General features: G+C 50.1%; 36 non-coding genes and 30 pseudogenes across 36 annotated transcripts; all 66 read left to right on the forward strand.

Moving 5' to 3' along the window:
• Positions 1-151: 151 nt before the first annotated feature.
• LOC139836676 (5S ribosomal RNA) lies at positions 152-270 on the forward strand. Its single transcript, XR_011753387.1, has one exon. It is a non-coding gene; the product is annotated as a 5S ribosomal RNA (ribosomal RNA).
• Positions 271-458: 188 nt separating this feature from the next.
• LOC139836654 (5S ribosomal RNA) lies at positions 459-576 on the forward strand. The gene has a single exon (XR_011753359.1). It is a non-coding gene; the product is annotated as a 5S ribosomal RNA (ribosomal RNA).
• A 187-nt stretch (positions 577-763) lies between these two features.
• LOC139837140 (5S ribosomal RNA) lies at positions 764-881 on the forward strand (annotated as a pseudogene).
• Positions 882-1069: 188 nt separating this feature from the next.
• On the forward strand, positions 1070-1186 carry LOC139837060 (5S ribosomal RNA; annotated as a pseudogene).
• A 188-nt stretch (positions 1187-1374) lies between these two features.
• On the forward strand, positions 1375-1493 carry LOC139836982 (5S ribosomal RNA; annotated as a pseudogene).
• A 188-nt stretch (positions 1494-1681) lies between these two features.
• On the forward strand, positions 1682-1801 carry LOC139836875 (5S ribosomal RNA). The gene has a single exon (XR_011753596.1). It is a non-coding gene; the product is annotated as a 5S ribosomal RNA (ribosomal RNA).
• A 186-nt stretch (positions 1802-1987) lies between these two features.
• LOC139836708 (5S ribosomal RNA) lies at positions 1988-2108 on the forward strand. Its single transcript, XR_011753420.1, has one exon. It is a non-coding gene; the product is annotated as a 5S ribosomal RNA (ribosomal RNA).
• A 187-nt stretch (positions 2109-2295) lies between these two features.
• LOC139836641 (5S ribosomal RNA) lies at positions 2296-2412 on the forward strand. Its single transcript, XR_011753345.1, has one exon. It is a non-coding gene; the product is annotated as a 5S ribosomal RNA (ribosomal RNA).
• A 187-nt stretch (positions 2413-2599) lies between these two features.
• LOC139836978 (5S ribosomal RNA) lies at positions 2600-2718 on the forward strand (annotated as a pseudogene).
• Positions 2719-2905: 187 nt separating this feature from the next.
• On the forward strand, positions 2906-3024 carry LOC139836806 (5S ribosomal RNA). The gene has a single exon (XR_011753522.1). It is a non-coding gene; the product is annotated as a 5S ribosomal RNA (ribosomal RNA).
• A 191-nt stretch (positions 3025-3215) lies between these two features.
• LOC139836892 (5S ribosomal RNA) lies at positions 3216-3333 on the forward strand. Its single transcript, XR_011753613.1, has one exon. It is a non-coding gene; the product is annotated as a 5S ribosomal RNA (ribosomal RNA).
• A 187-nt stretch (positions 3334-3520) lies between these two features.
• Positions 3521-3638, forward strand: LOC139837156 (5S ribosomal RNA; annotated as a pseudogene).
• Positions 3639-3870: 232 nt separating this feature from the next.
• Positions 3871-3989, forward strand: LOC139836788 (5S ribosomal RNA). The gene has a single exon (XR_011753503.1). It is a non-coding gene; the product is annotated as a 5S ribosomal RNA (ribosomal RNA).
• Positions 3990-4178: 189 nt separating this feature from the next.
• LOC139836846 (5S ribosomal RNA) lies at positions 4179-4294 on the forward strand. The gene has a single exon (XR_011753562.1). It is a non-coding gene; the product is annotated as a 5S ribosomal RNA (ribosomal RNA).
• A 187-nt stretch (positions 4295-4481) lies between these two features.
• LOC139836967 (5S ribosomal RNA) lies at positions 4482-4598 on the forward strand (annotated as a pseudogene).
• A 184-nt stretch (positions 4599-4782) lies between these two features.
• On the forward strand, positions 4783-4900 carry LOC139837000 (5S ribosomal RNA; annotated as a pseudogene).
• Positions 4901-5088: 188 nt separating this feature from the next.
• Positions 5089-5206, forward strand: LOC139836940 (5S ribosomal RNA). The gene has a single exon (XR_011753662.1). It is a non-coding gene; the product is annotated as a 5S ribosomal RNA (ribosomal RNA).
• Positions 5207-5393: 187 nt separating this feature from the next.
• On the forward strand, positions 5394-5512 carry LOC139837224 (5S ribosomal RNA). Its single transcript, XR_011753716.1, has one exon. It is a non-coding gene; the product is annotated as a 5S ribosomal RNA (ribosomal RNA).
• A 188-nt stretch (positions 5513-5700) lies between these two features.
• Positions 5701-5819, forward strand: LOC139836775 (5S ribosomal RNA). Its single transcript, XR_011753487.1, has one exon. It is a non-coding gene; the product is annotated as a 5S ribosomal RNA (ribosomal RNA).
• Positions 5820-6006: 187 nt separating this feature from the next.
• Positions 6007-6124, forward strand: LOC139836687 (5S ribosomal RNA). The gene has a single exon (XR_011753398.1). It is a non-coding gene; the product is annotated as a 5S ribosomal RNA (ribosomal RNA).
• Positions 6125-6313: 189 nt separating this feature from the next.
• LOC139836555 (5S ribosomal RNA) lies at positions 6314-6430 on the forward strand. The gene has a single exon (XR_011753259.1). It is a non-coding gene; the product is annotated as a 5S ribosomal RNA (ribosomal RNA).
• Positions 6431-6616: 186 nt separating this feature from the next.
• LOC139836336 (5S ribosomal RNA) lies at positions 6617-6734 on the forward strand. Its single transcript, XR_011753034.1, has one exon. It is a non-coding gene; the product is annotated as a 5S ribosomal RNA (ribosomal RNA).
• Positions 6735-6922: 188 nt separating this feature from the next.
• LOC139836902 (5S ribosomal RNA) lies at positions 6923-7038 on the forward strand. Its single transcript, XR_011753623.1, has one exon. It is a non-coding gene; the product is annotated as a 5S ribosomal RNA (ribosomal RNA).
• Positions 7039-7224: 186 nt separating this feature from the next.
• Positions 7225-7339, forward strand: LOC139836935 (5S ribosomal RNA). The gene has a single exon (XR_011753657.1). It is a non-coding gene; the product is annotated as a 5S ribosomal RNA (ribosomal RNA).
• Positions 7340-7522: 183 nt separating this feature from the next.
• Positions 7523-7641, forward strand: LOC139836455 (5S ribosomal RNA). Its single transcript, XR_011753159.1, has one exon. It is a non-coding gene; the product is annotated as a 5S ribosomal RNA (ribosomal RNA).
• Positions 7642-7827: 186 nt separating this feature from the next.
• Positions 7828-7946, forward strand: LOC139836850 (5S ribosomal RNA). Its single transcript, XR_011753567.1, has one exon. It is a non-coding gene; the product is annotated as a 5S ribosomal RNA (ribosomal RNA).
• A 188-nt stretch (positions 7947-8134) lies between these two features.
• Positions 8135-8253, forward strand: LOC139837098 (5S ribosomal RNA; annotated as a pseudogene).
• Positions 8254-8440: 187 nt separating this feature from the next.
• LOC139836452 (5S ribosomal RNA) lies at positions 8441-8558 on the forward strand. The gene has a single exon (XR_011753156.1). It is a non-coding gene; the product is annotated as a 5S ribosomal RNA (ribosomal RNA).
• Positions 8559-8746: 188 nt separating this feature from the next.
• On the forward strand, positions 8747-8865 carry LOC139837225 (5S ribosomal RNA). Its single transcript, XR_011753717.1, has one exon. It is a non-coding gene; the product is annotated as a 5S ribosomal RNA (ribosomal RNA).
• Positions 8866-9052: 187 nt separating this feature from the next.
• Positions 9053-9170, forward strand: LOC139837201 (5S ribosomal RNA; annotated as a pseudogene).
• Positions 9171-9358: 188 nt separating this feature from the next.
• On the forward strand, positions 9359-9475 carry LOC139837002 (5S ribosomal RNA; annotated as a pseudogene).
• Positions 9476-9663: 188 nt separating this feature from the next.
• On the forward strand, positions 9664-9784 carry LOC139836877 (5S ribosomal RNA). Its single transcript, XR_011753598.1, has one exon. It is a non-coding gene; the product is annotated as a 5S ribosomal RNA (ribosomal RNA).
• A 185-nt stretch (positions 9785-9969) lies between these two features.
• LOC139837083 (5S ribosomal RNA) lies at positions 9970-10086 on the forward strand (annotated as a pseudogene).
• Positions 10087-10273: 187 nt separating this feature from the next.
• Positions 10274-10388, forward strand: LOC139837159 (5S ribosomal RNA; annotated as a pseudogene).
• Positions 10389-10576: 188 nt separating this feature from the next.
• LOC139836907 (5S ribosomal RNA) lies at positions 10577-10694 on the forward strand. The gene has a single exon (XR_011753629.1). It is a non-coding gene; the product is annotated as a 5S ribosomal RNA (ribosomal RNA).
• A 189-nt stretch (positions 10695-10883) lies between these two features.
• LOC139836778 (5S ribosomal RNA) lies at positions 10884-11002 on the forward strand. Its single transcript, XR_011753490.1, has one exon. It is a non-coding gene; the product is annotated as a 5S ribosomal RNA (ribosomal RNA).
• A 495-nt stretch (positions 11003-11497) lies between these two features.
• Positions 11498-11615, forward strand: LOC139836980 (5S ribosomal RNA; annotated as a pseudogene).
• Positions 11616-11802: 187 nt separating this feature from the next.
• LOC139836946 (5S ribosomal RNA) lies at positions 11803-11920 on the forward strand. The gene has a single exon (XR_011753669.1). It is a non-coding gene; the product is annotated as a 5S ribosomal RNA (ribosomal RNA).
• A 192-nt stretch (positions 11921-12112) lies between these two features.
• On the forward strand, positions 12113-12231 carry LOC139837127 (5S ribosomal RNA; annotated as a pseudogene).
• Positions 12232-12421: 190 nt separating this feature from the next.
• On the forward strand, positions 12422-12542 carry LOC139837059 (5S ribosomal RNA; annotated as a pseudogene).
• A 188-nt stretch (positions 12543-12730) lies between these two features.
• LOC139837376 (5S ribosomal RNA) lies at positions 12731-12849 on the forward strand. The gene has a single exon (XR_011753868.1). It is a non-coding gene; the product is annotated as a 5S ribosomal RNA (ribosomal RNA).
• A 483-nt stretch (positions 12850-13332) lies between these two features.
• Positions 13333-13448, forward strand: LOC139836820 (5S ribosomal RNA). The gene has a single exon (XR_011753536.1). It is a non-coding gene; the product is annotated as a 5S ribosomal RNA (ribosomal RNA).
• A 190-nt stretch (positions 13449-13638) lies between these two features.
• On the forward strand, positions 13639-13753 carry LOC139837068 (5S ribosomal RNA; annotated as a pseudogene).
• A 190-nt stretch (positions 13754-13943) lies between these two features.
• LOC139836926 (5S ribosomal RNA) lies at positions 13944-14061 on the forward strand. Its single transcript, XR_011753648.1, has one exon. It is a non-coding gene; the product is annotated as a 5S ribosomal RNA (ribosomal RNA).
• Positions 14062-14249: 188 nt separating this feature from the next.
• LOC139837144 (5S ribosomal RNA) lies at positions 14250-14365 on the forward strand (annotated as a pseudogene).
• A 185-nt stretch (positions 14366-14550) lies between these two features.
• LOC139837173 (5S ribosomal RNA) lies at positions 14551-14667 on the forward strand (annotated as a pseudogene).
• Positions 14668-14850: 183 nt separating this feature from the next.
• LOC139837154 (5S ribosomal RNA) lies at positions 14851-14966 on the forward strand (annotated as a pseudogene).
• Positions 14967-15155: 189 nt separating this feature from the next.
• On the forward strand, positions 15156-15276 carry LOC139836821 (5S ribosomal RNA). The gene has a single exon (XR_011753537.1). It is a non-coding gene; the product is annotated as a 5S ribosomal RNA (ribosomal RNA).
• A 193-nt stretch (positions 15277-15469) lies between these two features.
• LOC139837078 (5S ribosomal RNA) lies at positions 15470-15588 on the forward strand (annotated as a pseudogene).
• Positions 15589-15776: 188 nt separating this feature from the next.
• Positions 15777-15898, forward strand: LOC139836953 (5S ribosomal RNA). The gene has a single exon (XR_011753676.1). It is a non-coding gene; the product is annotated as a 5S ribosomal RNA (ribosomal RNA).
• Positions 15899-16086: 188 nt separating this feature from the next.
• Positions 16087-16205, forward strand: LOC139836829 (5S ribosomal RNA). Its single transcript, XR_011753545.1, has one exon. It is a non-coding gene; the product is annotated as a 5S ribosomal RNA (ribosomal RNA).
• A 187-nt stretch (positions 16206-16392) lies between these two features.
• On the forward strand, positions 16393-16511 carry LOC139837161 (5S ribosomal RNA; annotated as a pseudogene).
• Positions 16512-16698: 187 nt separating this feature from the next.
• LOC139836868 (5S ribosomal RNA) lies at positions 16699-16813 on the forward strand. Its single transcript, XR_011753588.1, has one exon. It is a non-coding gene; the product is annotated as a 5S ribosomal RNA (ribosomal RNA).
• A 186-nt stretch (positions 16814-16999) lies between these two features.
• Positions 17000-17115, forward strand: LOC139836748 (5S ribosomal RNA). Its single transcript, XR_011753460.1, has one exon. It is a non-coding gene; the product is annotated as a 5S ribosomal RNA (ribosomal RNA).
• A 186-nt stretch (positions 17116-17301) lies between these two features.
• On the forward strand, positions 17302-17419 carry LOC139836917 (5S ribosomal RNA). The gene has a single exon (XR_011753639.1). It is a non-coding gene; the product is annotated as a 5S ribosomal RNA (ribosomal RNA).
• A 184-nt stretch (positions 17420-17603) lies between these two features.
• Positions 17604-17719, forward strand: LOC139837026 (5S ribosomal RNA; annotated as a pseudogene).
• Positions 17720-18204: 485 nt separating this feature from the next.
• Positions 18205-18318, forward strand: LOC139837193 (5S ribosomal RNA; annotated as a pseudogene).
• A 188-nt stretch (positions 18319-18506) lies between these two features.
• LOC139836977 (5S ribosomal RNA) lies at positions 18507-18623 on the forward strand (annotated as a pseudogene).
• Positions 18624-18812: 189 nt separating this feature from the next.
• Positions 18813-18932, forward strand: LOC139836854 (5S ribosomal RNA). The gene has a single exon (XR_011753571.1). It is a non-coding gene; the product is annotated as a 5S ribosomal RNA (ribosomal RNA).
• Positions 18933-19117: 185 nt separating this feature from the next.
• Positions 19118-19235, forward strand: LOC139837175 (5S ribosomal RNA; annotated as a pseudogene).
• Positions 19236-19422: 187 nt separating this feature from the next.
• On the forward strand, positions 19423-19543 carry LOC139836988 (5S ribosomal RNA; annotated as a pseudogene).
• Positions 19544-19734: 191 nt separating this feature from the next.
• Positions 19735-19849, forward strand: LOC139837165 (5S ribosomal RNA; annotated as a pseudogene).
• Positions 19850-20037: 188 nt separating this feature from the next.
• Positions 20038-20156, forward strand: LOC139836445 (5S ribosomal RNA). The gene has a single exon (XR_011753149.1). It is a non-coding gene; the product is annotated as a 5S ribosomal RNA (ribosomal RNA).
• A 188-nt stretch (positions 20157-20344) lies between these two features.
• Positions 20345-20459, forward strand: LOC139836964 (5S ribosomal RNA; annotated as a pseudogene).
• A 189-nt stretch (positions 20460-20648) lies between these two features.
• LOC139837196 (5S ribosomal RNA) lies at positions 20649-20767 on the forward strand (annotated as a pseudogene).
• Positions 20768-21552: 785 nt separating this feature from the next.
• On the forward strand, positions 21553-21670 carry LOC139836974 (5S ribosomal RNA; annotated as a pseudogene).
• The last annotated feature ends 176 nt before the right edge of the window (positions 21671-21846 follow it).

The raw sequence follows: 21846 nt of genomic DNA on the forward strand, positions 1-21846 counted from the left end.
TTAGGACGATATTTTTTTGCGGGCACTACCTCTCGGCTATTGGTGATGGGAAACGGTGGTGCGGATGAAAAAGAGGATGGACATGGTACAAAATAGAGCAGACAAAGAGCGGGAGGAGCAAGCATAAGGGAAAATGAGTGCATAACATGTCGGATGCGATCATACCAGCACTAAAGCACCGGATCCCATCTTATCTCCGTTGTTAAGCGTGCTTGGGCGAGAGTAGTACTAGGATGGGTGACCTCCTGGGAAGTCCTCGTGTTGCATCCCTCCTTTTTTGCGTCACGCGGCGACATTCATGGTGAAGTTAGGACGATATTTTTTTGTGGGCACTCGTGCTCGGCTATTGGTGATGGGAAACGGTGGTGCGGATGAAAAAGAGGATGGACATGGTACAAAATAGAGCAGACAAAGAGCGGGAGGAGCAAGCATAAGGGAAAATGAGTGCATAACATGTCGGATGCGATCATACCAGCACTAAAGCACCGGATCCCATCTGAACTCCGGGTTAAGCGTGCTTGGGCGAGAGTAGTACTAGGATGGGTGACCTCACGGGAAGTCCTCGTGTTGCATCCCTCCTTTTTGCGATATGCGGCGACATTCATGGTGAAGTTAGGACGATATTTTTTTGCGGGCACTCGTGCTCGGCTATTGGTGATGGGAAACGGTGGTGCGGATGAAAAAGAGGATGGACATGGTACAAAATAGAGCAGACAAAGAGCGGGAGGAGCAAGCATAAGGGAAAATGAGTGCATAACATGTCGGATGCGATCATACCAAAGCACTAAAGCACCGGATCCCATCGTAACTCGAAGTTAAGCGTGCTTGGGCGAGAGTAGTACTAGGATGGGTGACCTCCGGAAGTCCTCGTGTTCCATCCCTCGTTTTTTGCGTCACGCGGCGACATTCATGGTGAAGTTAGGACGATATTTTTTTGCGGCACTCGTGCTCGGCTATTGGTGATGGGAAACGGTGGTGCGGATGAAAAAGAGGATGGACATGGTACAAAATAGAGCAGACAAAGAGCGGGAGGAGCAAGCATAAGGGAAAATGAGTGCATAACATGCTCGGATGCGATCATACCAAAGACTAAAGCACCGGATCCCATCGAACTCCGGTTAAGCGTGCTTGGGCGAGAGTAGTACTAGGATGGGTGACCTCACAGGAAGTCCTCGTGTTGCATCCTCCTTTTTTGCGCCACGCGGCGACATTCATGGTGAAGTTAGGACGATATTTTTTTGCGGGCACTGGTGCTCGCTATTGGTGATGGGAAACGGTGGTGCGGATGAAAAAGAGGATGGACATGGTACAAAATAGAGCAAGACAAAAGAGCGGGAGGAGCAAGCATAAGGGAAAATGAGTGCATAACATATCGGATGCGATCATACCAAGCACAAAAGCACCGGATCCCATCGAACTCCGGGTTAAGCGTGCTTGGGCGAGAGTAGTACTAGGATGGGTGACCTCCTCGGGAAGTCCTCGTGTTGCATCCTCCTTTTTAGCGCCACGCGGCGACATTCATGGTGAAGTTAGGACGATATTTTTTTGCGGGCACTCGTGCTCGGCTATTGGTGATGGGAAACGGTGGTGCGGATGAAAAAGAGGATGGACATGGTACAAAATAGAGCGTATAAAGAGCGGGAGGAGCAAGCGATAAGGGAAAATGAGTGCATAACATGTCGGATGCGATCATACCAAAGCACTAAAGCACCGGATCCCATCAGAACTCCGGGTTAAGCGTGCTTGGGCGAGAGTAGTACTAGGATGGGTGACCTCTCCTGAAGTCCTCGTGTTGCATCCCTCCTTTTTGCGCCACGCGGCGACATTCATGGTGAAGTTAGGACGATATTTTTTTGCGGCACTCGTGCTCGGCTATTGGTGATGGGAAACGGTGGTGCGGATGAAAAAGAGGATGGACATGGTACAAAATAGAGCGGACAAAGAGCGGGAGGAGCAAGCATAAGGGAAAATGAGTGCATAACATGTCGGATGCGATCATACCAAAGCACTAAAGCACCGGATCCCATCGTAACTCCGAAGTTAAGCGTGCTTGGGCGAGAGTAGTACTAGGATGGGTGACCTCCTGGGAAGTCCTCGTGTTGCATCCCTCCTTTTTTGCGTCAAGCGGCAACATTCATGGTGAAGTTAGGACCATATTTTTTTCGGGCACTCGTGCTCGGCTATTGGTGATGGGAAACGGTGGTGCGGATGAAAAAGAGGATGGACATGGTACAAAATAGAGCAGACAAAGAGCGGGAGGAGCAAGCATAAGGGAAAATGAGTGCATAACATGTCGGATGCGATCATACCAGCACTAAAGCACCGGATCCCATCGAACTCCGAAGTTAAGCGTGCTTGGGCGAGAGTAGTACTAGGATGGGTGACCTCCTGGAAGTCCTCGTGTTGCATCCTCCTTTTTTTCGTCACGCGGCGACATTCATGGTGAAGTTAGGACGATATTTTTTTGCGGGCACTCGTGCTCGGCTATTGGTGATGGGAAACGGTGGTGCGGATGAAAAAGAGGATGGACATGGTACAAAATAGAGCGTATAAAGAGCGGGAGGAGCAAGCATAAGGGAAAATGAGTGCATAACATGTCGGATGCGATCATACCAAAGACTAAAGCACCGGATCCCATCGTAACTCCGAAGTTAAGCGTGCTTGGGCGAGAGTAGCACTAGGATGGGTGACCTCCGGGAAGTCCTCGTGTTGCATCCCTCCTTTTTGCGTCACGCGGCGACATTCATGGTGAAGTTAGGACGATATTTTTTTGCGGGCACTCGTGCTCGGCTATTGGTGATGGGAAACGGTGGTGCGGATGAAAAAGAGGATGGACATGGTACAAAATAGAGCAGACAAAGAGCGGGAGGAGCAAGCATAAGGGAAAATGAGTGCATAACATGTCGGATGCGATCATACCAGCACTAAAGCACCGATCCCATCAGTACTCCGGAGGTTAAGCGTGCTTGGGCGAGAGTAGTACTAGGATGGGTGACCTCCTGGGAAGTCCTCGTGTTGCATCCCTCCTTTTTTGCGTCACGCGGCGACATTCATGGTGAAGTTAGGACGATATTTTTTTGCGGGCACTCGTGCTCGGCTATTGGTGATGGGAAACGGTGGTGCGGATGAAAAAGAGGATGGACATGGTACAAAATAGAAGAGCAGACAAAAGAGCGGAGGAGCAAGCATAAGGGAAAATGAGTGCATAACATGTCGGATGCGATCATACCAAAGACTAAAGCACCGGATCCCATCGAACTCCGAAGTTAAGCGTGCTTGGGCGAGAGTAGTACTAGGATGGGTGACCTCCGGGAAGTCCTCGTGTTGCATCCCTCCTTTTTGAGCTACGCGGCGACATTCATGGTGAAGTTAGGACGATATTTTTTTGCGGGCACTCGTGCTCGGCTATTGGTGATGGGAAACGGTGGTGCGGATGAAAAAGAGGATGGACATGGTACAAAATAGAGCAGACAAAGAGCGGGAGGAGCAAGCATAAGGGAAAATGAGTGCATAACATGTCGGATGCGATCATACCAGCACTAAAGCACCGGATCCCATCGAACTCCGAACTTAAGCGTGCTTGGGCGAGAGGAGTCCTAGTGGTTGTGACCTCCCGGGAAGTCCGCGTGTCGGATCCCTCCTTTTTTGCGTCACGCGGCGACATTCATGGTGAAGTTAGGACGATATTTTTTTAAGCGCACTCGTGCTCTGGCTATTGGTGATGGGAAACGGTGGTGCGGATGAAAAGAGGATGGACATGGTACAAAATAGAGCTTGGTGCGGATGAAAAAGAGGATGGACATGGTACAAAATAGAGCAGACAAAGAGCGGGAGGAGCAAGCATAAGGGAAAATGAGTGCATAACATGTCGGATGCGATCATACCAAAGACTAAAGCACCGGATCCCATCGAACTCCGAAGTTAAGCGTGCTTGGGCGAGAGTAGTACTAGGATGGGTGACCTCCTGGGAAGTCCTCGTGTTGCATCCTCCTTTTTTGCGCCACGCGGCGACATTCATGGTGAAGTTAGGACGATATTTTTTGCGGGCACTCGTGCTCGGCTATTGGTGATGGGAAACGGTGGTGCGGATGAAAAAGAGGATGGACATGGTACAAAATAGAAGCGGACATAAAGAGCGGGAGGAGCAAGCATAAGGGAAAATGAGTGCATAACATGTCGGATGCGATCATACCGGCACTAAAGCACCGGATCCCATCGAACTCCGGTTAAGCGTGCTTGGGCGAGAGTAGTACTAGGATGGGTGACCTCACTGGAAGTCCTCGTGTTGCATCCCTCCTTTTTGCGTCACGCGGCGACATTCATGGTGAAGTTAGGACGATATTTTTTTGCGGGCACTCGTGCTCGGCTATTGGTGATGGGAAACGGTGGTGCGGATGAAAAGAGGATGGACATGGTACAAAATAGAGCAGAGATAAAGAGCGGGAGGAGCAAGCATAAGGGAAAATGAGTGCATAACATGTCGATGCGATCATACCAGCACTAAAGCACCGGATCCCATCGTAACTCCGGGTTAAGCGTGCTTGGGCGAGAGTAGTACTAGGATGGGTGACCTCCGGGAAGTCCTCGTGTTGCATCCCTCCTTTTTTGCGCCACGCGGCGACATTCATGGTGAAGTTAGGACGATATTTTGCGGGCACTCGTGTCGGCTATTGGTGATGGGAAACGGTGGTGCGGATGAAAAAGAGGATGGACATGGTACAAAATAGAGCAGATAAAGAGCGGGAGGAGCAAGCATAAGGGAAAATGAGTGCATAACATGTCGGATGCGATCATACCAAAGACTAAAGCACCGGATCCCATCGTAACTCCGGTTAAGCGTGCTTGGGCGAGAGTAGTACTAGGATGGGTGACCTCCTGGGAAGTCCTCGTGTTGCATCCCTCCTTTTTTGCGTCACGCGGCGACATTCATGGTGAAGTTAGGACGATATTTTTTTGCGGGCACTCGTGCTCGGCTATTGGTGATGGGAAACGGTGGTGCGGATGAAAAAGAGGATGGACATGGTACAAAATAGAGCAGATAAAGAGCGGGAGGAGCAAGCATAAGGGAAAATGAGTGCATAACATGTCGGATGCGATCATACCAGCACTAAAGCACCGGATCCCATCAGAACTCCGTGGTTAAGCGTGGGTGGGCGAGGGTAGTACAAGGATGGGTGACCTCCGGGAAGTCCTCATGTTGCATCCCTCCTTTTTTGCGTCACGCGGCGACATTCATGGTGAAGTTAGGACGATATTTTTTTGCGGGCACTCGTGCTCGACTATTGGTGATGGGAAACGGTGGTGCGGATGAAAAAAGGATGGACATGGTACAAAATAGAGCAGACAAAGAGCGGGAGGAGCAAGCATAAGGGAAAATGAGTGCATAACATGTCGGATGCGATCATACCAGCACTAAAGCACCGGATCCCATCAGAACTCCGAAGTTAAGCGTGCTTGGGCGAGAGTAGTACTAGGATGGGTGACCTCCTGGGAAGTCCTCGTGTTGCATCCCTCCTTTTTTGCGTCACGCGGCGACATTCATGGTGAAGTTAGGACGATATTTTTTTGCGGGCACTCGTGCTCGGCTATTGGTGATGGGAAACGGTGGTGCGGATGAAAAAGAGGATGGACATGGTACAAAATAGAGCAGACAAAGAGCTGGAGGAGCAAGCATAAGGGAAAATGAGTGCATAACATGTCGGATGCGATCATACCAGCACTAAAGCACCGGATCCCATCAGAACTCCGAAGTTAAGCGTGCTTGGGCGAGAGTAGTACTTGGAGGGGTGAGATACTGGGAAGTCCTCGTGTTGCATCCCTCCTTTTTTGCGTCACGCGGCGACATTCATGGTGAAGTTAGGACGATATTTTTTTGCGGCACTCGTGAGCGGCAACTTGTGATGGGAAAAGATGGTGCGGATGAAAAAGAGGATGGACATGGTACAAAATAGAGCAGACAAAGAGCGGGAGGAGCAAGCATAAGGGAAAATGAGTGCATAACATGTCGGATGCGATCATACCAGCACTAAAGCACCGGATCCCATCAAAACTCCGAAGTTAAGCGTGCTTGGGCGAGAGTAGTACTAGGATGGGTGACCTCCTGATAGTCCTCGTGTTGCATCCCTCCTTTTTTGCGTCACGCGGCGACATTCATGGTGAAGTTAGGACGATATTTTTTTGCGGGCACTCGTGCTCGGCTATTGGTGATGGGAAACGGTGGTGCGGATGAAAAAAAAGGATGGACATGGTACAAAATAGAGCAGACAAAGAGCTGGAGGAGCAAGCATAAGGGAAAATGGGTGCATAACATGTCGGATGCGATCATACCAGCACTAAAGCACCGGATCCCATCAGAACTCCGGTTAAGCGTGCTTGGGCGAGAGTAGTACTAGGATGGGTGACCTCCCGGGAAGTCCTCGTGTTGCATCCCTCCTTTTTGCGTCACGCGGCGACATTCATGGTGAAGTTAGGACGATATTTTTTGCGGGCACTCGTGCTCGGCTATTGGTGATGGGAAACGGTGGTGCGGATGAAAAAGAGGATGGACATGGTACAAAATAGAGCAGACAAAGAGCGGGAGGAGCAAGCATAAGGGAAAATGAGTGCATAACATGTCGGATGCGATCATACCAGCACTAAAGCACCGGATCCCATCAGAACTCCGAAGTTAAGCGTGCTTGGGCGAGAGTAGTACTAGGATGGGTGACCTCCTGGAAGTCCTCGTGTTGCATCCCTCCTTTTTTGCGTCACGCGGCGACATTCATGGTGAAGTTAGGACGATATTTTTTTGCGGGCACTCGTGCTCGGCTATTGGTGATGGGAAACGGTGGTGCGGATGAAAAAGAGGATGGACATGGTACAAAATAGAGCAGACAAAGAGCGGGAGGAGCAAGCATAAGGGAAAATGAGTGCATAACATGTCGGATGCGATCATACCAAGACTAAAGCACCGGATCCCATCGAACTCCGGTTAAGCGTGCTTGGGCGAGAGTAGTACTAGGATGGGTGACCTCCCGGGAAGTCCTCGTGTTGCATCCCTCCTTTTTGCGTCACGCGGCGACATTCATGGTGAAGTTAGGACGATATTTTTTGCGGGCACTCGTGCTCGGCTATTGGTGATGGGAAACGGTGGTGCGGATGAAAAAGAGGATGGACATGGTACAAAATAGAGCAGACAGAGAGCGGGAGGAGCAAGCATAAGGGAAAATGAGTGCATAACATGTCGGATGCGATCATACCAGCACTAAAGCACCGGATCCCATCGAACTCGGTTAAGCGTGCTTGGGCGAGAGTAGTACTAGGATGGGTGACCTCACGGGAAGTCCTCGTGTTGCATCCTCCTTTTGCGTCACGCGGCGACATTCATGGTGAAGTTAGGACGATATTTTTTTGCGGCACTCGTGCTCGGCTATTGGTGATGGGAAACGGTGGTGCGGATGAAAAAGAGGATGGACATGGTACAAAATAGAGCAGACAAAGAGCGGAGGAGCAAGCATAAGGGAAAATGAGTGCATAACATGTCGGATGCGATCATACCAGCACTAAAGCACCGGATCCCATCGTAACTCCGAAGTTAAGGGTGCTTGGGCGAGAGTAGTACTAGGATGGGTGACCTCCTGGGAAGTCCTCGTGTTGCATCCCTCCTTTTTGCGTCACGCGGCGACATTCATGGTGAAGTTAGGACGATATTTTTTGCGGGCACTCGTGCTCGGCTATTGGTGATGGGAAACGGTGGTGCGGATGAAAAAAAGGATGGACATGGTACAAAATAGAGCAGACAAAGAGCGGGAGGAGCAAGCATAAGGGAAAATGAGTGCATAACATGTCGGATGCGATCATACCAGCACTAAAGCACCGGATCCCATCAGAACTCCGAAGTTAAGCGTGCTTGGGCGAGAGTAGTACTAGGATGGGTGACCTCCTGGGAAGTTCTCGTGTTGCATCCCTCCTCTTTTGCGTCACGCGGCGACATTCATGGTGAAGTTAGGACGATATTTTTTTGCGGGCACTCGTGCTCGGCTATTGGTGATGGGAAACGGTGGTGCGGATGAAAAAGAGGATGGACATGGTACAAAATAGAGCAGACAGAGAGCCGGAGGAGCAAGCATAAGCGAAAATGAGTGCATAACATGTCGGATGCGATCATACCAAAGACTAAAGCACCGGATCCCATCGTAACTCCGAAGTTAAGCTTGCTTGAGGCGAGTAGTACTAGGATGGGTGACCTCCTGGGAAGTCCTCGTGTTGCATCCCTCCTTTTTTGCGTCACGCGGCGACATTCATGGTGAAGTTAGGACGATATTTTTTTGCGGGCACTCGTGCTCGGCTATTGGTGATGGGAAACGGTGGTGCGGATGAAAAAGAGGATGGACATGGTACAAAATAGAGCAGACAAAGAGCGGGAGGAGCAAGCATAAGGAAAATGAGTGCATAACATGTCGGATGCGATCATACCAGCACTAAAGCAACGGATCCCATCGAACTCCGAAGTTAAGCGTGCTTGGGCGAGAGTAGTACTAGGATGGGTGACCTCCTGGGAAGTTCTCGTGTTGCATCCCTCCTCTTTTGCGTCACGCGGCGACATTCATGGTGAAGTTAGGACGATATTTTTTTGCGGGCACTCGTGCTCGGCTATTGGTGATGGGAAACGGTGGTGCGGATGAAAAAGAGGATGGACATGGTACAAAATAGAGCAGACAGAGAGCGGGAGGAGCAAGCATAAGGGAAAATGAGTGCATAACATGTCGGATGCGATCATACCAGCACTAAAGCACCGGATCCCATCAGAACTCCGAAGTTAAGCGTGCTTGGGCGAGAGTAGTACTAGGATGGGTGACCTCCTGGGAAGTCCTCGTGTTGCATCCCTCGTCCGTTGCGTCACGCGGCGACATTCATGGTGAAGTTAGGACGATATTTTTTGCGGGCACTCGTGCTCGGCTATTGGTGATGGGAAACGGTGGTGCGGATGAAAAAGAGGATGGACATGGTACAAAATAGAGCAGACAAAGAGCGGGAGGAGCAAGCATAAGGGAAAATGAGTGCATAACATGTCGGATGCGATCATACCTGAAGACTAAAAGCATCGGATCCCATCGTAACTGGTTAAGCGTGCTTGGGCGAGAGTAGTACTAGGATGGGTGACCTCCTGGGAAGTCCTCGTGTTGCATCCCTCCTATTTTGCGTCACGCGGCGACATTCATGGTGAAGTTAGGACGATATTTTTTTGCGGGCACTCGTGCTCGGCTATTGGTGATGGGAAACGGTGGTGCGGATGAAAAAGAGGATGGACATGGTACAAAATAGATGAGACAACGAGCGGGAGGAGCAAGCATAAGGGAAAATGAGTGCATAACATGTCGGATGCGATCATACCAGCACTAAAGCACCGGATCCCATCGTAACTCCGGTTAAGCGTGCTTGGGCGAGAGTAGTACTAGGATGGGTGACCTCCTGGGTCGTCCTCGTGTTGCAACCTCCTGTTTTGCGTCCAGCGGCGTAATTCATGGTGCAGTTAGGACGCTAATTTTTTGCGGGCACTCGCGATCGGCTATTGGTGATGGGAAACGGTGGTGCGGATGAAAAAGAGGATGGACATGGTACAAAATAGAGCAAGTACAAAGAGCGGAGGAGCAAGCATAAGGGAAAATGAGTGCATAACATGTCGGATGCGATCATACTCAAAGCACTAAAGCACCGGATCCCATCGTAACTCCGAAGTTAAGCGTGCTTGGGCGAGAGTAGTACTAGGATGGGTGACCTCTGGGAAGTCCTCGTGTTGCATCCCTCCTTTTGCGCGTCACGCGGCGACATTCATGGTGAAGTTAGGACGATATTTTTTGCGCACTCGTGCTCGGCTATTGGTGATGGGAAACGGTGGTGCGGATGAAAAAGAGGATGGACATGGTACAAAATAGAGCAGACAGAGAGCGGGAGGAGCAAGCATAAGGGAAAATGAGTGCATAACATGTCGGATGCGATCATACCAGCACTAAAGCACCGAACCCTTCATAACTCCGAAGTTAAGCGTGGTTGGGCGAGAGTAGTACTAGGATGGGTGGCCTCCTGGAAGTCCTCGTGTTGCATCCTCCTTTTTTGCGCCACGCGGCGACATTCATGGTGAAGTTAGGACGATATTTTTTTGCGGGCACTCGTGCTCGGCTATTGGTGATGGGAAACGGTGGTGCGGATGAAAAAGAGGATGGACATGGTACAAAATAGAGCAGACAAAGAGCGGGAGGAGCAAGCATAAGGGAAAATGAGTGCATAACATGTCGGATGCGATCATACCAGCCACTAAAGCACCGGATCCCATCGAACTCCGGTTAAGCGTGCTTAAGCGAGAGTAGTACTAGGATGGGTGACCTCCTGAAGTCCTCGTGTTGCATCCCTCCTTTTTTGCGTCACGCGGCGACATTCATGGTGAAGTTAGGACGATATTTTTTGCGGGCACTCGTGCTCGGCTATTGGTGATGGGAAACGGTGGTGCGGATGAAAAAGAGGATGGACATGGTACAAAATAGAGCGAGACAGAGAGCGGGAGGAGCAAGCATAAGGGAAAATGAGTGCATAACATGTCGGATGCGATCATACCAGCACTAAAGCAACCGGATCCCATCGAACTCCGGTTAAGCGTGCTTGGGCGAGAGTAGTACTAGGATGGGTGACCTCCCGGGAAGTCCCTCGTGTTGCATCCCTCCTTTTTTGCGCTCACGCGGCGACATTCATGGTGAAGTTAGGACGATATTTTTTTGCGGGCACTCGTGCTCGGCTATTGGTGATGGGAAACGGTGGTGCGGATGAAAAAGAGGATGGACATGGTACAAAATAGAGCAGACAAAGAGCGGGAGGAGCAAGCATAAGGGAAAATGAGTGCATAACATGTCGGATGCGATCATACCAAAGACTAAAGCACCGGATCCCATCGAACTCCGAAGTTAAGCGTGCTTGGGCGAGAGTAGTACTAGGATGGGTGACCTCCTGGGAAGTCCTCGTGTTGCATCCCTCCTTTTGCGTCACGCGGCTACATTCATGGTGAAGTTAGGACGATATTTTTTTGCGGGCACTCGTGCTCGGCTATTGGTGATGGGAAACGGTGGTGCGGATGAAAAAGAGGATGGACATGGTACAAAATAGAGCAGACAAAGAGCGGGAGGAGCAAGCATAAGGGAAAATGAGTGCATAACATGTCGGATGCGATCATACTCAAAGACTAAAGCACCGGATCCCATCGAACTCAAGTTAAGCCTGCTCGGGCGAGACTAGTCCTAGGATGGGTGACCTCCTGCGACGTCCTCGTGTTGCATCCCGCCTTTGTGGCGCCACGCGGCGACACTCGTCGTTCAGAGAGTACGATATTTTTTTGCGGGCACTCGTGCTCGGCTATTGGTGATGGGAAACGGTGGTGCGGATGAAAAAGAGGATGGACATGGTACAAAATAGAGAGCAGACAAAAGAGCGGGAGGAGCAAGCATAAGGGAAAATGAGTGCATAACATGTCGGATGCGATCATACCAGCACTAAAGCACCGGATCCCATCGAACTCCGGTTAAGCGTGCTTGAGGCGAGAGTAGTACTAGGATGGGTGACCTCCCCGGGAAGTCCTCGTGTTGCATCCCTCCTTTTTTGCGTCACGCGGCGACATTCATGGTGAAGTTAGGACGATATTTTTTTGCGGGCACTCGTGTTCGGCTATTGGTGATGGGAAACGGTGGTGCGGATGAAAAGAGGATGGACATGGTACAAAATAGAGCAGACAAAAGAGCGGGAGGAGCAAGCATAAGGAAAATGAGTGCATAACATGTCGGATGCGATCATACCAAGACTAAAGCAATCGGATCCCATCGAACTCCGAAGTTAAGCGTGCTTGGGCGAGAGTAGTACTAGGATGGGTGACCTCCGGGAAGTCCTCGTGTTGCATCCCTCCTCCTTTTGCGTCACGCGCAAGCGACATTCATGGTGAAGTTAGGACGATATTTTTTTGCGGGTGCTCGTGCTCGGCTATTGGTGATGGGAAACGGTGGTGCGGATGAAAAAGAGGATGGACATGGTACAAAATAGAGCGGAGATAGAGCGGGAGGAGCCCGCATACGGGAAAATGAGTGCATAACATGTCGGATGCGATCATACCAAAGACTAAAGCACCGGATCCCATCGTAACTCCGGTTAAGCGTGCTTGGGCGAGAGTAGTACTAGGATGGGTGACCTCCTCGGGAAGTCCTCGTGTTGCATCCCTCCTTTTTTGCGTCACGCGGCGACATTCATGGTGAAGTTAGGATCGATATTTTTTTGCGGGCACTCGTGCTCGGCTATTGGTGATGGGAAACGGTGGTGCTGATGAAAAAGAGGATGGACATGGTACAAAATAGAGCAGACAAAGAGCGGGAGGAGCAAGCATAAGGGAAAATGAGTGCATAACATGTTTGGATGCGATCATACTCAAAGACTAAAGCACCGGATCCCATCGTAACACCGAAGCAAAGCGTGCTTGGGCGAGAGTAGTACTAGGATGGGTGACCTCCTGGGAAGTCCTCGTGTTGCATCCCTCCTTTTTTGCGTCACGCGGCGACATTCATGGTGAAGTTAGGACGATATTTTTTTGCGGGCACTCGTGCTCGGCTATTGGTGATGGGAAACGGTGGTGCGGATGAAAAAGAGGATGGACATGGTACAAAATAGAGCAGACAAAGAGCGGGAGGAGCAAGCATAAGGGAAAATGAGTGCATAACATGTCAGATGCGATCATACCAGCACTAAAGCACCGGATCCCATCAGAACTCCGAAGTTAAGCGTGCTTGGGCGAGAGTAGTACTAGGATGGGTGACCTCCTGGGAAGTCCTCGTGTTGCATCCCTCCTTTTTGCGTCACGCGGCGACATCCATGGTGACTTTAGGACGATATTTTTTGCGGGCACTCGTGCTCGGCTATTGGTGATGGGAAACGGTGGTGCGGATGAAAAAGAGGATGGACATGGTACAAAATAGAGCAGACAAAGAGCGGGAGGAGCAAGCATAAGGGAAAATGAGTGCATAACATGTCGGATGCATCATACCAAAGACTAAAGCACCGGATCCCATCAACTCCGGTTAAGCGTGTTTGGCGAGAGTAGTACTAGGATGGGTGACCTCCGGGAAGTCCTCGTGTTGCATCCCTCCTTTTTGCGTCACGCGGCGACATTCATGGTGAAGTTAGGACGATATTTTTGCGCACTCGTGCTCGGCTATTGGTGATGGGAAACGGTGGTGCGGATGAAAAAGAGGATGGACATGGTACAAAATAGAGCAGACAAAGAGCGGGAGGAGCAAGCATAAGGGAAAATGAGTGCATAACATGCTCGGATGCGATCATACCAGCACTAAAGCACCGGATCCCATCAACTCCGAAGTTAAGCGTGCTTGGGCGAGAGTAGTACTAGGATGGGTGACCTCCCGGAAGTCCTCGTGTTGCATCCCTCCTTTTTTGCGTCACGCGGCGACATTCATGGTGAAGTTAAGATCGATATTTTTTTGCGGGCACTCGTGCTCGGCTATTGGTGATGGGAAACGGTGGTGCTGGATGAAAAAGAGGATGGACATGGTACAAAATAGAGCGGACAAAGAGCGGGAGGAGCAAGCATAAGGGAAAATGAGTGCATAACATGTCGGATGCGATCATACCAGCACTAAAGCACCGGATACCATCAACTGAAGTTAAGCGTGCTTGGGCGAGCGTAGAACTAGGATGGGAGACCTCCTGGGAAGTCCTCGTGTTGCATCCCTCCTTTTTTGCGCCACGCGGCGACATTCATGGTGAAGTTAGACGATATTTTTTTGCGGGCACTCGTGCTCGGCTATTGGTGATGGGAAACGGTGGTGCGGATGAAAAGAGGATGGACATGGTACAAAATAGAGCGGAGATAAAGAGCGGGGAGGAGCAAGCATAAGGGAAAATGAGTGCATAACATGCTTTGATGCGATCATACACCACTAAAGCACCGGATCCCATCGAGAACTCCGAAGTTAAGCGTGCTTGGGCGAGAGTAGTACTAGGATGGGTGACCTCCGGGAAGTCCTCGTGTTGCATCCCTCCTTTTGCGTCACGCGGCGACATTCATGGTGAAGTTAGGACGATATTTTTTTGCGGGCACTCGTGTCTCGGCTATTGGTGATGGGAAACGGTGGTGCGGATGAAAAAGAGGATGGACATGGTACAAAAATAGAGCGGATAAAGAGCGGGAGGAGCAAGCATAAGGGAAAATGAGTGCATAACATGTCGGATGCGATCATACCAAACACTAAAGCACCGGATCCCATCGTAACTCCGAAGTTAAGCGTGCTTGGGCAGAGTAGTACTAGGATGGGTGACCTCTGAAGTCCTCGTGTTGCATCCCTCCTTTTGCGCCACGCGGCGACATTCATGGTGAAGTTAGGACGATATTTTTTGCGGGCACTCGTGCTCGGCTATTGGTGATGGGAAACGGTGGTGCGGATGAAAAAGAGGATGGACATGGTACAAAATAGAGCAGACAAAGAGCGGGAGGAGCAAGCATAAGGGAAAATGAGTGCATAACATGTCGGATGCGATCATACAAGAGACTAAAGCACCGGATCCCATCGAACTCCGTTAAGCGTGCTTGGGCGCAGAGTAGTACTAGGATGGGTGACCTCCTGGGAAGTCCTCGTGTTGCATCCCTCCTATTTTGCGTCACGCGACATTCATGGTGAAGTTAGGACGATATTTTTTTGCGGGCACTCGTGCTCGGCTATTGGTGATGGGAAACGGTGGTGGATGAAAAAGAGGATGGACATGGTACAAAATAGAGCAGATAAAGAGCTGGAGGAGCAAGCATAAGGGAAAATGAGTGCATAACATGTCGGATGCGATCATACCAAAGACTAAAGCACCGGATCCCATCGTAACTCCGGTTAAGCGTGCTTGGGCGAGAGTAGTACTAGGATGGGTGACCTCTGGAAGTCCTCGTGTTGCATCCCTCCTATTTTGCGTCACGCGGCGTACATTCATGGTGAAGTTAGGACGATATTTTTTTGCGGGCACTCGTGCTCGGCTATTGGTGATGGGAAACGGTGGTGCGGATGAAAAAGAGGATGGACATGGTACAAAATAGAGCAGACAAAGAGCGGGAGGAGCAAGCATAAGGGAAAATGAGTGCATAACATGTCGGATGCGATCATACTCAAAGACTAAAGCACCGGATCCCATCAGAACTCCGAAGTTAAGCATGCTTGGGCGAGAGTAGTACTAGGATGGGTGACCTCCTGGGAAGTCCTCGTGTTGCATCCCTCCTTTTTTGCGTCACGCCGCGAAAATAATGGTTAAGTTAGGGAGATATTTTTTTATGCACATATACGCGTGCTCGGGCTATTGGTGATGGGAAACGGTGGTGCGGATGAAAAAGAGGATGGACATGGTACAAAATAGAGCAGATAAAGAGCGGGAGGAGCAAGCATAAGGGAAAATGAGTGCATAACATGTCGGATGCGATCATACCAAAGACTAAAGCACCGGATCCCATCGAACTCCGAAGTTAAGCGTGCTTGGGCGAGAGTAGTACTAGGATGGTGACCTCCTCGGGAAGTCCGCGTGGTGCATCCCTCCTATTTTGCGTCACGCGGCGACATTCATGGTGCTGTTAGGACGTTTTTTTTGTGGTGCAATCTTGCTAGTCTTTTGGTGATGGGAAACGGTGGTGCAGATGAAAAAGAGGATGGACATGGTACAAAATAGAGCAGCATAAAGAGCGGGAGGAGCAAGCATAAGGGAAAATGAGTGCATAACATGTCGGATGCGATCATACCAAAGACTAAAGCACCGGATCCCATCGTAACTCCGCCAAGTTAAGCGTGCTTGGGCGAGAGTAGTACTAGGATGGGTGACCTCCTGGGAAGTCCTCGTGTTGCATCCCTCCTTTTTTGCGTCACGCGGCGACATTCATGGTGAAGTTAGGACGATATTTTTTTGCGGGCACTCGTGCTCGGCTATTGGTGATGGGAAACGGTGGTGCGGATGAAAAAGAGGATGGACATGGTACAAAATAGAGCAGACAAAGAGCGGGAGGAGCAAGCATAAGGGAAAATGAGTGCATAACATGTCGGATGCGATCATACCAGCACTAAAGCACCGGATCACATCATAACTCCGAAGTTAAGCGTGATTGGGCGAGAGAAGTACTAGGATGGGTGACCTCCCAGGAAGTCCTCGTGTTGCATCCTCCTTTTGCGTCACGCGGCGACATTCATGGTGAAGTTAGGACGATATTTTTTTGCGGGCACTCGTGCTCGGCTATTGGTGATGGGAAACGGTGGTGCGGATGAAAAAGAGGATGGACATGGTACAAAAAAAAAAGCAGACAAAGAGCGGGAGGAGCAAGCATAAGGGAAAATGAGTGCATAACATGTCGGATGCGATCATACCTCAAAGACTAAAGCACCGGATCCCATCGAACTCCGGTTAAGCGTGCTTGGGCAGAGTAGTACTAGGATGGGTGACCTCCTGGGAAGTCCTCGTGGTTGCATCCTCCTTTTTTGCGTCACGCGCGACATATCATGGTGAAGTTAGGACGATATTTTTTTGCGGGCACTCGTGCTCTCTAATTGGTGATGGGAAACGGTGGTGCGGATGAAAAAGAGGATGGACATGGTACAAAATAGAGCAGACAAAGAGCGGGAGGAGCAAGCATAAGGGAAAATGAGTGCATAACATGTCGGATGCGATCATACCAGCACTAAAGCACCGGATCCCATCAACTCCGGTTAAGCGTGCTTGGGCGAGAGTAGTACTAGGATGGGTGACCTCCTGGGAAGTCCTCGTGTTGCATCCTCCTTTTTGCGTCACGCGGCGACATTCATGGTGAAGTTAGGACGATATTTTTTTGCGGGCACTCGTGCTCGGCTATTGGTGATGGGAAACGGTGGTGCGGATGAAAAAGAGGATGGACATGGTACAAAATAGAGCAGACAAAGAGCTGGAGGAGCAAGCATAAGGGAAAATGAGTGCATAACATGTCGGATGCGATCATACCAGCACTAAAGCACCGGATCCCATCAGAACTCCGGTTAAGCGTGCTTGGGCGAGAGTAGTACTAGGATGGGTGACCTCTGGGAAGTCCTCGTGTTGCATCCTCCTTTTTTGCGCCACGCGCGACATTCATGGTGAAGTTAGGACGATATTTTTTTGCGGCACTCGTGCTCGGCTAATGGTGATGGGAAACGGTGGTGCGGATGAAAAAGAGGATGGACATGGTACAAAATAGAGCAAGATAAAGAGCGGGAGGAGCAAGCATAAGGGAAAATGAGTGCATAACATGTCGGATGTGATCATACCAAAGACTAAAGCACCGGATCCCATCGAACTCCGAAGTTAAGCGTGCTTGGGCGAGAGTAGTACTAGGATGGGTGACCTCTGGGAAGTCCTCGTGTTGCATCCTCCTATTTTGCGCCACGCGGCGACATTCATGGTGAAGTTAGACGATATTTTTTGCGGGCACTCGTGCTCGCTATTGGTGATGGGAAACGGTGGTGCGGATGAAAAAGAGGATGGACATGGTACAAAATAGAGCGTATTAAAGAGCGGAGGAGCAAGCATAAGGGAAAATGAGTGCATAACATGTCGGATGCGATCATACCAAACACTAAAGCACCGGATCCCATCGAACTCCGGTTAAGCGTGCTTGGGCGAGAGTAGTACTAGGATGGGTGACCTCCGGGAAGTCCTCGTGTTGCATCCCTCCTTTTTGCGTCACGCGGCGACATTCATGGTGAAGTTAGGACGATATTTTTTTGCGGGCACTCGTGCTCGGCTATTGGTGATGGGAAACGGTGGTGCGGATGAAAAAAGAGGATGGACATGGTACAAAATAGAGCAGATAAAGAGCGGGAGGAGCAAGCATAAGGGAAAATGAGTGCATAACATGTCGGATGCGATCATACCAAAGACTAAAGCACCGGATCCCATCAGAACTGTGCTTGGGCGAGAGTAGTACTAGGATGGGTGACCTCCTGGGAAGTCCTCGTGTTGCATCCCTCCTTTTTTGCGTCACGCGGCGACATTCATGGTGAAGTTAGGACGATATTTTTTTGCGGGCACTCGTGCTCGGCTATTGGTGATGGGAAACGGTGGTGCGGATGAAAAAGAGGATGGACATGGTACAAAATAGAGCAGACAAAGAGCGGGAGGAGCAAGCATAAGGGAAAATGAGTGCATAACATGCTCGGATGCGATCATACCAAGACTAAAGCACCGGATCCCATCAACTCCGGTTAAGCGTGCTTGGGCGAGTAGTAACTAGGATGGGGGACCTCCTGGGAAGTCCTCGTGTTGCATCCTCCTTTTTTGCGTCACGCGGCGACATTCATGGTTAAGTTAGGACGATATTTTTTTGCGGGCACTCGTGCTCGGCTATTGGTGATGGGAAACGGTGGTGCGGATGAAAAAGAGGATGGACATGGTACAAAATAGAGCAGACAAAAGAGCGGGAGGAGCAAGCATAAGGAAAAATGAGTGCATAACATGTCGGATGCGATCATACCAGCACTAAAGCAATCGGATCCCATCGTAACTCCGGTTAAGCGTGCTTGGGCGAGAGTAGTACTAGGATGGGTGACCTCCGGGAAGTCCTCGTGTTGCATCCCACCCTTTTTTGCGTCACGCGGCGACATTCATGGTGAAGTTAGGACGATATTTTTTTTGCGGGCACTCGTGCTCGGCTATTGGTGATGGGAAACGGTGGTGCGGATGAAAAAGAGGATGGACATGGTACAAAATAGAGCAGACAAAGATCGGAAGAGCAAGCATAAGGGAAAATGAGTGCATAACATGTCGGATGCGATCATACCAAAGCACTAAAGCACCGGATCCCATCGTAACTCCGAAGTTAAGCGTGCTTGGGCGAGAGTAGTACTAGGATGGGTGACCTCCGGGAAGTCCTCGTGTTGCATCCTCCTTTTTGCGTCACGCGGCGACATTCATGGTGAAGTTAGGACGATATTTTTTGCGGGCACTCGTGCTCGGCTATTGGTGATGGGAAACGGTGGTGCGGATGAAAAAGAGGATGGACATGGTACAAAATAGAGCAGACAAAGAGCGGGAGGAGAAAGCATAAGGGAAAATGAGTGCATAACATGTCGGATGCGATCATACCAAAGACTAAAGCACCGGATCCCATCGTAACTCCGGTTAAGCGTGCTTAAGGCGAGTAGTACTAGGATGGGTGACCTCCTGGGAAGTCCTCGTGGTTGCATCCCTACTTTTTTGCTACACGCGGCTAAATTCATGGTGATTTTAGGACGATATTTTTTTGCGGGCACTCGTGCTCGGCTATTGGTGATGGGAAACGGTGGTGCGGATGAAAAAGAGGATGAACATGGTACAAAATAGAGCAGACAAAGAGCGGAGGAGCAAGCATAAGGGAAAATGAGTGCATAACATGTCGGATGCGATCATACCAAAGCATTAAAGCACCGGATCCCATCGTAACTCCGAAGTTAAGCGTGCTTGGGCGAGAGTAGTACTAGGATGGGTGACCTCCTGTGAAGTACTCATGTTTCATCCATGCTTTTTTGCGTCACGCGGCGACATTCATGGTGAAGTTAGGACGATATTTTTTTGCGGGCACTCGTGCTCGGCTATTGTTGATGGGAAACGGTGGTGCGGATGAAAAAGAGGATGGACATGGTACAAAATAGAGCAGAGCATAAAGAGCTGGAGGAGCAAGCATAAGGGAAAATGAGTGCATAACATGTCGGATGCGATCATACCAAAGACTAAAGCACCGGATCCCATCGAACTCTGTTAAGCGTGCTTGGGCGAGAGTAGTACTAGGATGGGTGACCTCCTGGAAGTCCTCGTGTTGCATCCCTCCTTTTTTGCGTCACGCGGCGACATTCATGGTGAAGTTAGGACGATATTTTTTTGCGGGCACTCGTGCTCGGCTATTGGTGATGGGAAACGGTGGTGCGGATGAAAAAGAGGATGGACATGGTACAAAATAGAGCAGACAAAGAGCGGGAGGAGCAAGCATAAGGGAAAATGAGTGCATAACATGTTTGATGCGATCATACCAGCACTAAAGCAACGGATTCCATCAGAACTCCGAAGTTAAGCGTGCTTGGGCGAGAGTAGTACTAGGATGGGTGACCTCCTGGGAAGTCCTCGTGTTGCATCCCTCCTTTTTTGCGTCACGCGGCGACATTCATGGTGAAGTTAGGACGATATTTTTTTGCGGGCACTCGTTCTCGGCTATTGGTGATGGGAAACGGTGGTGCGGATGAAAAAGAGGATGGACATGGTACAAAATAGAGCAGACAAAGAGCGGGAGGAGCAAGCATAAGGGAAAATGAGTGCATAACATGTCGGATGCGATCATACCAGCACTAAAGCACCGGATCCCATCAACTCCGGGTTAAGCGTGCTTGGGCGAGAGTAGTACTAGGATGGGTGACCTCTGGGAAGTCCTCGTGTTGCATCCTCCTTTTTTGCGGCCACGCGGCGACATTCATGGTGAAGTTAGGACGATATTTTTTGCGGGCACTCGTGCTCGGCTATTGGTGATGGGAAACGGTGGTGCGGATGAAAAAGAGGATGGACATGGTACAAAATAGAGCAGATAAAGAGCGGGAGGAGCAAGCATAAGGGAAAATGAGTGCATAACATGTCGGATAAGCGATCATACCAAAGCACTAAAGCAATCCGGATCCCATCGAACTCCTGGTTAAGCGTGCTTGGGCGAGAGTAGTACTAGGATGGGTGACCTCTGGAAGTCCTCGTGTTGCATCCCTCCTTTTTGCGCCACGCGGCGACATTCATGGTGAAGTTAGGACGATATTTTTTTGCGGCACTCGTGCTCGCTATTGTTGATGGGGAAACGGTGGTGCGGATGAAAAAGAGGATGGACATGGTACAAAATAGAGCAGACAAAGAGCGGAGGAGCAAGCATAAGGAAAATGAGTGCATAACATGTCGGATGCGATCATATCCAGCACTAAAGCACCGGATCCCATCAACTCCGTTGTTGCTTGGGCGAGAGTAGTACTAGGATGGGTGACCTCCGGGAAGTCCTCGTGTTGCATCCTCCTTGCGCTGGCACGCGCGACATTCATGGTGAAGTTAGGACGATATTTTTTTGCGGGCACTCGTGCTCGGCTATTGTTGATGGGAAACGGTGGTGCGGATGAAAAAGAGGATGGACATGGTACAAAATAGAGCGGATAAAGAGCGGAGGAGCAAGCATAAGGGAAAATGAGTGCATAACATGTCGGATGCGATCATACCCAAAGATTAAAGCACGGATCCCATCAATCAAGTTAAGCGTGCTTAAGCGAGAGTAGTACTAGGATGGGTGACCTCCCGGAAGTCCTCGTGTTGCATCCCTCCTTTTTGCGTCACGCGTCGATATTCATGGTGAAGTTAGGACGATATTTTTTATGCCGGCACTCGCGCTCTGCTATTGGTGATGGGAAACGGTGGTGCGGATGAAAAGAGGAGGATGGACATGGTACAAAATAGAGCAAGCATAAAGAGCGGGAGGAGCAAGCATAAGGGAAAATGAGTGTATAACATGTCGGATGCGATCATACCAAGACTAAAGCACCGGATCCCATCGAACTCCGGGTTAAGCGTGCTTGGGCGAGAGTAGTACTAGGATGGGTGACCTCCCTGGGAAGTCCTCGTGTTGCATCCCTCCTTTTTTGCGCTACGCCGCGACATTCATGGTGAAGTTAGGACGATATTTTTTTGCGGGCACTCGTGCTCGGCTATTGGTGATGGGAAACGGTGGTGCGGATGAAAGAGGATGGACATGGTACAAAATAGAGCAGATAAAGAGCGGGAGGAGCAAGCATAAGGAAAATGAGTGCA

This window comes from Lolium perenne, chromosome 2, assembly GCF_019359855.2.
Source record: "Lolium perenne isolate Kyuss_39 chromosome 2, Kyuss_2.0, whole genome shotgun sequence".
NCBI classification, from domain to species: Eukaryota; Viridiplantae; Streptophyta; class Magnoliopsida; order Poales; family Poaceae; genus Lolium; species Lolium perenne.